Below are 8,760 nucleotides of genomic sequence, written 5' to 3' on the forward strand. Positions count from 1 at the left end.
CAGGTGGCTGGACATGCAGGTGGCTGGGGCCCCTTGCACACCACAGGCTTCAGGAGCAAGGGTTTGTGGGTTTAGTCTTTCCTGGAGGGGTCTAGGACCCCTTGGGATCCCGAATCATGGGTCCTTCTGGCTTCCAAGGCTCCTGTGCCGCCCCTTTGGGCAGCAGGGCTTCCACAATAACAGGCTTGATGAGGTAGCATTGTGGGGACAGAAGTGTTCCTCCTGAATCTGAGCCAGGTCCCAGGCATCTCACCTGAGGAGTTTATGTCCATTGTGTTGAAGCTCTCTTGGCACCAGCCACCTTCTCAATGCAGGCTTGTTCGCTGGTGAGGTTGGAACCTGTGCCTTTGCCTCCCTTGGGCCTTGGTCTCTGTCCAACACGGCCCCCCCTCCCCCTCATCAGCCTTCAGGACTTCTTCCTGCTGAGGAGAAGCTCTCCAGGAAGTGCCTTCCACCGACCAGAAGCTCAGAGGCTTGAGGGTCTGCACTCCAGGCCCCCAGAGTGATTACACCTGGCCCCATCCTTCCTGATACCTCCCCAAGGGCTCAGCCCCCTGACACCAGAACAGCCAATGATCCAGAGAGCATCTCTCCCAAACCTTCCCATCTCCACCCTGGATTCTGAGAAGGACCATGGCCACCCCAAGAAACTCTAGCAGGTTCTGGAACTTTCCCCTGGGTAGCTCAACCTTCCACTGGCAGGGCCCAGCCCTGAGGCTTGCAGGAGCCAGTCCCCAAGTCCAGCTGGCCACCCTGGGTCCATGAGGGACAGCTCCTGGTTTGACCAAATACCTGGCCGCCTCTTTATAAACACCTATCGGGATGAACAAGTGCCTTGCTGCCACTTCAGACCTCTTGGGGGGTGGGATACCATAAGAAGGCCCTGGATAGAGTGGGAGGAGAATGAGGTACAAAACTTAAAATCATAACAAAGGCCAAGCCCCCCTGTTAGTTGTAAAACTGGACTCACCCAATGACACAATTTTCAGCCCAACAATAGACAGGCCTGTCAATCCTGGCCGTGCAGTGGGTTAAGCACGGGGCAGGTCAACATTTTGCACCCATTTGGAACCAGGTACCCTGTGGGAGAATGGGGCCCAAGCTTTCTGCTCTGCCCTACCAGGTCCCCAGAGTCACTTCGTGACAGTGGGTTTTTATGAAGGGGACCAGTAACAATGGGGAGAGCCATACAGCAGCTCTTAGTAACTGAGCATTTGAGGTTGGAAGATCAACGTTTAGCCAGGGACAAAGTTCAGAAGGATTAGGAAGAAGGAGGAGGCATGTGACCCGGAGACAAGGCAGGCAGGGGAGTGGCAGTGGAGGGAGTGATCATCCCATGAGGGGATTGCAATATGTGAAATAAAATGTGTATGAGTTATCAAATGGAAAACTGACGTGCTCAGTAACATTTCACCCAATTCACAAGAAAGAACAGGTATTTTGTAAAGCAAGATCTCTACTGGGCAGAGCCTCCAGGAAATGAGACAGGACACCAACAGACATCGTGCTGGATTCCTCTGCTGGGAAATGCCTCGTCTTTGGCTTCTCATGAGAAAGAATTCACAGCGAAGCCTGGTTTGCGATCCCAGTGAGTTTTATAAAGGATAGAAGTTTCAGGTTTTACACAGGCTCCCCAGGGCACTTCATACCCACATGTGGCGACCTGAGGCCAGAGAAACCCGGCACAGCTGAGGAGCTGCTGGAAAGATGCTAGCTCTTTAGGGTCCTCTGCTGGGAGGCGGGAGGCATGGTCGACTATACTGGTTGTTGACCCCATTGGATGAATTAAGCCCACCTGGCCTAGATTGGGACTCTCCCAGGTGAACTGCGGTCTCAAAGACCTGAACGTGTGCATGCCCTCTAACCTTGATCAGAGGCTTCCAACTTCCTGTAAGGGGGATGTAGAGCAGGAGTTCTCAACCTGTGGGTCGTGACCCTTTGGGGTCGAATGACCCTTTCACAGGGGCCACCTAAGACCATCAGAAAACACATATTTCGGATGGTCTTAGGAACTGAGACACCGCTCCTCTATCGGTCTCCAGGTGGGTCTGCCCACATGCAGATATGCCCACATATGAGTGCCCAGCATGAAGACCGTTACCCATGCTACACTATGCTGCCAGACAAATTTTCATTTATTTGTAATCAGAAATATTTCATACTATATAACAACATATTGTTTTTGTGATTAATCACTATGCTTTCATGAGGTTTAATTTATAACAACGAAATTACACCCTGCATGTCAGATATTTACATGACGACTCATAACAGTAGCAAAATTAGAGCTATGAAGTAGCAACAAAAATAATTTTTTAGTTGGTGGGGGGTCACCATAACACGAGGAACTGTATTAAAAGGTCGTGGCATTAGGAAGGTTGAGAACCACTGCTCTAGAGGGACAGCCCCTGATTTCTGCCTCTAGCTACCTAACAATAGGCTCTCCCATGCTCAATGCAGCACAGTTCACAGTAGTAGGAGGGTGGAACAGCCCGGACGCCCATCAGTGCATACACACACTGGGTTACCACACATCCCTAAACCACACCTGTGCAACCATGAAACACCTCAGGACATGGAGGGACCTGGAAACTGCTCTGCTGAGTGGCCTTAGTCAATCACAGAAGGACAAAGACTGTACGTATCCATGACCACCAGCCTAAACACCAAGATGGAGGCAGGCCCTCAGGTCAAGTAATCTTCTAATGGTCCCCCAAGCAACAAAATAGAGAGCCTGCCCGGCCCCTATGAACCACACAACACCTCTCTGCACATCTCAAAGACTCCTGCAACAGGGGAGCCCTCCCCTCTGCTGGGGTCAGTTTTTCAAGACCAGGGGAGAGGGAGAAGAGCAGTAGCTGCCGTAGAACACTGGGCTAAACAAAAAACCCAAAACTCTACCAATGTCAATGACGACTCAGAGCGACCCTGTAGAACAGGGTAGAACTAACTGCTCCTATGAGTTTCAGAAGACTAACTACGGGAGTGGAAAGCGCTTTCTCCCATAGACTCGTTGGTGGTTTTGAACTGCCGACCTTGCAGTTGGCAGCCCAAGGAGTAACCACTACACGACCAGGGCTCCGAATGCTGTGCTGCGTTCGCCCCAAGTCAGCAGAGTGATTAAGCTAATTTGACTGGAAATTCAAGACGGGAGGAGGGACGTCTGCGTCTTGGAGGCAGTGAGATTACATTTCTGCTGGAGGAACAACCTCCCGTCGGAAAAAACACACTGAACAATACTTAGATAGGTCCCAAGGGAAGAATATGCCCTGTACTGTGTTCCTAGTTGGACACTTTGACCTAGTTTCTTTCCAGCGCTTGTTGACCCAGGCCCTGTGCTATAGACTCCTGGGACTTTAGACTCTGGCCTTTCCGAGGTGCACAACATCCTTCATAGGCCGCACCAGGGGGATTTGATGTAGAAAGCCTCCTGAGCAAACTGGGCTTTATCTCACCTGCAGATTGATGGAGCTAATCTACTCCCTGGACTTAAGGCTGGAATACCATAGGGCAGGACCCTTTATGCCAGGACTCTCTCATACAATTCCTCCTGTGGTGGCCCCCCAACCATAGCATCATTTTGCTACTGTGATGAATCATCATGTAAATATCTGATATGCGGGATGTATTTTCCTTGTTACAAATTGAACATAATGAAAGCATAGTGATTAATCACAAAAACAATACGTCGTTATATATTGTAAAATATTTATTTCTAATGACAAATAAGTGAAATCTTGTCTTGAAGCATGGTGCAGCACGGGTAACAGCCTTAATATAACAACAGTAAACTACATCGCTACATTTTGCAACTGTATGCAGAAAAAGCCAACATGAAGGTTGAGATAACTTCCTTCTCACCAGATCAGAAATTCTCAGGGCAGTCTTTGCCAGAGCACAATGAAGATCATCTTCCACAATAAGTCTACTTCTATATTTAGACTCGATAACCAACAAGCTGGAAAACCCCGTGTCACAAAGATAGGTTGTTGGAAATGGAAGAAGAAGGCGCAACACAGTCTCAGACAGAGCAGGATGTGACTGCAGACACTTGATCCAGAATTTTGTAACTGGCTTTGTAGAGAAATCAGTTCTCGCTGCATCACTGTTCAATGAACTCCTCCTGTGCTGTCTCAAGAACATCTTCAACTTTGACTGTGAATGGGCTTCGGGCAAGTGCAAATGGGATGTCAGGTAGATTTGGAAAGCACGATGAAATTTCATCTGAAGGCATGTGCAAGTGTTCTTTCACAGAAACTATCATCATAATCCTTTTGTCTGGTTCAATGTCATGTTTCCCAAAGAAAACAGATTAAATAGGCAGCGTGTAAATTTTATTTTCATCCAGTTTTTTTTTTCTTTTTTGTTTTACCAAAGCTGAAGTTTCATTTGGAATTATCAGATGTTTTCAGACAAACTGAGGGATGTTGCATTTGGTCCTTGCAGTGAAAAATTTAACTCATTCAAAATAGCAAAGATGTGAAACAAGTAAGCTATTTTTCTGCAGTTCACTGAAAAGTGTTTCAAACTGCAGTCTTGCGTTCTGATTAAAAAACATTTTGAGTTCATCACGAAGCTCAAAAACACATTTTAAAACTTTTCCGCTAGACAACCATCTTACTTCAGTGTGAAATAGCAGAGCATTATTCAGCACATCCACCCCGTTGCACAGTTTCAAAAAAAAGTTGACTGTTTAAAGTGCCCGCCTTTACAAAATTGATGACACTTTCCTTTACTTCTTGTCATTCTTGTGGCAGCATCTTCATTGCTAATATTTGCCAATGAATCGTACATTGAGTTCCGATGATTTTTGGTGACTCATTCAAAACCAAACGTTGAAATCCAGATCGACATCCTAGCATAGCTGGAGCACCATCTGTGCACACACCACAAACCTTTTCCCAAGAGATCTTATGCTCTTTCAGAAATGAGCCAACTGTCAAATACATCATGTGCACTAGTTGTCATTTAAAGAGGTTTCCAAAAAAGAAACACATCCTTAAAGTCGCCGACATTACCATACCTCGTGTAAACCAATAACTGAACAGTTTGCAACTTCTGTATTTCATCAAGCTGGATGCTAAATATTGGAAGTGGGGCAGATTTAATTTCCTGGATTACCTGATCAAGAATATCAGCAGACATGTCATCTGTTCTTCTACAGACAGTGCACTCAATTTCATAACAAATTCATCTCTGATCATAACTCGAACAATGTCTTTGGCCGTTAGCAACAGTAAATCAGTAATGGTGTGAGGTTTTATAGCTCTGGCAATTCTGAGTGCCACCAAATATGAAGCTTCAGTGGCTGCTACATTTTGTTTGTGGTACTTGCCACCAGTGTCAAGTCTGGCTTTCTTCAGTCCATCAGCTTTGCTTCTTAAATAGTTGGTATCCAAAAATAAATAAATAAATAAATAAAATTAAATAGTTGGTATCCTTGCCAGCAAAGCTCAGATGGCTGCTATCAAAATGGCGTTTTGGTTTGTTCGAATTCATAGATACGGCTGATAGAATTTCACAACAAATAACACATTGTGGTTTCTCAATTCCTGCTGTAATCATTGAGATAAAACCATACTGTAAAAAATCCTCACTATATTTTATTTTTTTAACCTCCTTCTCTACATGATCCATTGTCATGGGATGGTTTGCTAATGAAAAGAACATATAACAATAGCTTTATTTTATTTTTTAAAATTTTAATCATTTTATTAGGGGCTCATACAACTCTTATCACAATCCATACATACATCAATTGTGTAAAGCACATTTATACATTCATTGCCCTCATCATTCTCAAAACATCTGCTCTCCACCTAAGCCTCTGGCATTAGCTCCTCATTTTTTCCCTCCCTCCCTGCTCCCCTCTTCCTCATGAACCCTTGATAATTTATAAATTATTATTTTGTCATATCTTGCACTGTCCGACCTCTCCCTTCCCTTCCCCCACTTTTCTGTTGTCCGTCCCCCAGGGAGGAGGTTATATGTAGATCCTTGTAATCAGTTCCCCCTTTCTAACCCACCCTCTGAGTATCGCCACTAACAATAGCTTTAATAATAATACAAAGGATGATACACGGCATAGTTCAGCCAATACAGTTCATTGAAATTTCCTATGATTTACCATTCTCTGTGTGTTTTCTTTACATACCTGTTACTATCACACGGGGGAAGTATTCACATCAACCACAGCTGAATATAAAAGACCGATCAGCATCCAGATTCAGTTCCCATGGAACAGATATATATGTGTGTGTGTGTGTGTGTGTGTGTGTGTGTTAGATTAATCTTTTGCAGTAGTTGATGATTTTACATGTACCCAGTAATTATAATTCATGAAGTGTCATTTTACCTCCAATACTGCTGCTTTCAACACAGCAGCTGCTCTCTACACAGCAGCTGCTCTCTACACATGTGTGACTGGTCTGCATAAGTACATGATGGCACCAACCCTGTCACATACACCTGTATTTGTACGGGGTGTATGTGACGAGGTTGGTGCGATGACATCATCGTATATACTCGTATGTGGGCATATCTGCATGTGGGCAGACCCACCTGGAGACAGAGGAGTGGTGTCTCGGTTCCTAAGACCATTGGAAATATGTGTTTTCTGATCGTCTTAGGCAACCCCTGTGAAAGGGTCATCTGACCTCCCAAGGGGTCACGACCCACAGGTTGAGAACCGCTGCCTTAGTGTGAGCCGCAGCAGGTGGGTGCTAGCTCAAGGTTTTAGAGTTGGCAGGTCCTGGACTTTGGTTTGCAGCCTTTGCTTTGCGGGTGCCCAGTGAATGGTGGCCTGGGACTACCACATGTTTACATTTTAACCCTCTCCTTACTTTCCTATGACATGATTCATCTTGTGGGCATGGTTCGGGCTTTGTGAATGGGTGTTATTGAAAGTTTGGCCTAATCACCTACCCCCATTGTTTGTGTAAATAGCGTCCAGTCACTTAATAGTTTAATCTGTCTAAGTCAAGGAGTTTTGTGTTTGTCTTGCAGACCGAAGTTAGCCTATACTTGTACAATTTCCTTATCTCACTCTTGTTTTAAATTCTATCCCACTGGCTAAATTAAGGATAATACAGTAGCATTGCCTTAGGCCCTAGGGCAGTGGTTCTCAACCTCCCTTTAATACAGTTCCTCATGTTGTGGTGACCCCCAACCATAAAATGATTTTTGTTGCTACTTCATCACTGTAGTTTTGCTACTGTGGAATGGACGACCCCTGTGAATGGGTCACTTGGCCCCTAAAGGGGTCAAGACCCACAGGTTGAGAACTGCTGCCCTAGAGGGATAATTTTAAAGTTCTTTATCTTAAAATGTCTCTAAAATGAACCAGAGACATATATAAACCATAGATATATGAATGGATTTCAGGCTCACACTTAATTCTAAGCCCCAATCTAGCCCCTGCTCGATGCTCGCCCTCATGAAGCGATCACTGAAGATATGGGCGCTATAGCAAAGTGTGATGAAGAAACTAGATGGTACCCAGCTACAGAAAATAATAGTATTTGGGGTCTTAAGTCCTTGGGGTCTTCAAACAAACAGCTATCTAAGTGAGGCATCAACTAAGTCCACATGGAAGAAGTACCCCAGCCTATGTGATCCAAGGACTGTACATGTAAATAATAAGGATCAGAGTGGTATCAGCTTAATCTGTGAACACTCAATTTGCAGAAGGCTATGGATGACAGTGGATGCCCAAAATCCATTTGCAAGGTGGAGGGGGACCAGCCTCCCCACAACCAAATAGTCTCAAGGGGCTATTGTATAAGTGAGGAGTAAATTAAAGAGACATCAGACAAGATAAAGCATGCAAGGGCTCGCCTCCTCAGTCATGACTTCAGGAGCCAGGTCTGAAGAGAGAGAGAGGCTAATGTAATCTCACAAATTTATATAATCTCGGGCATACAGGGTAACAGGAAGGGGTTGCACAAGAGATATACACGTAACATGAGGGGGATGAGCTATGGGTATTCTCGTAATAGGAAGGGGAGGCACCAGAGGCATACACATGACAGGAAGGCACAAACATAGCATGATGGGTGGGTCTAGAGTCAAGAGGGCAGCCTAACCTTGGTCATCTGGGTTGGCTTGACCTTAGGTGTCTGAGATCTTCTCCTGGGGAACAATCTATGGTCCTTATCAGAAGGGAGTGGGCCCTACTGAAGGTGGGACAGACTGTAGGGTCTGATTGTCTTAGATGGCTGACAACCTTCAGGCAGATAACTTTCAAGCAGTGACCTCCAAGTGTATAGTCAGTGACCATGTGTTTGCAAACAGCACCTCAAATTTGGTACAGGGAGGGTAAAGGGAGAATGGGTAGGAAAGAGGGAACCGATTACAAGGAACTATATGTGACCTCCTCCCTGGGGGACAGACAACCGAAAAGTGGGTGAAGGGAGACATCGGACAAGGCAAGATATGACAAAATACCAATTTATAAACTATCAAGGGCTCATGAGGGAGGAGGGAGCGGGGAGGGAGGGGAAAAATGAGGACCTAATGTCGGGGGTTTAAGTGGAGAGAAAATGTTTTGAGAATGATATACAAATGCGCTTTACACAATTGATATGTGTATGGATTGCGATAACAGTTGTATGAGCCCCTAATAAAATGTTTTTAAAAATTAAATCCAAGCTATTATAAACAGGAATAAAAATGTATAAAACATTAAAAAAAATTTGGTATTACGGGGGATATCGTGGGAAATAACTTTTACTTAGGAGAATGTGAGTGGGACGCATTTCC

This window comes from Echinops telfairi, unplaced genomic scaffold (genome assembly GCF_000313985.2).
Source record: "Echinops telfairi isolate 266 unplaced genomic scaffold, ASM31398v2 ScPeMD7_5;HRSCAF=22, whole genome shotgun sequence".
Lineage (NCBI taxonomy): Eukaryota > Metazoa > Chordata > Mammalia > Afrosoricida > Tenrecidae > Echinops > Echinops telfairi.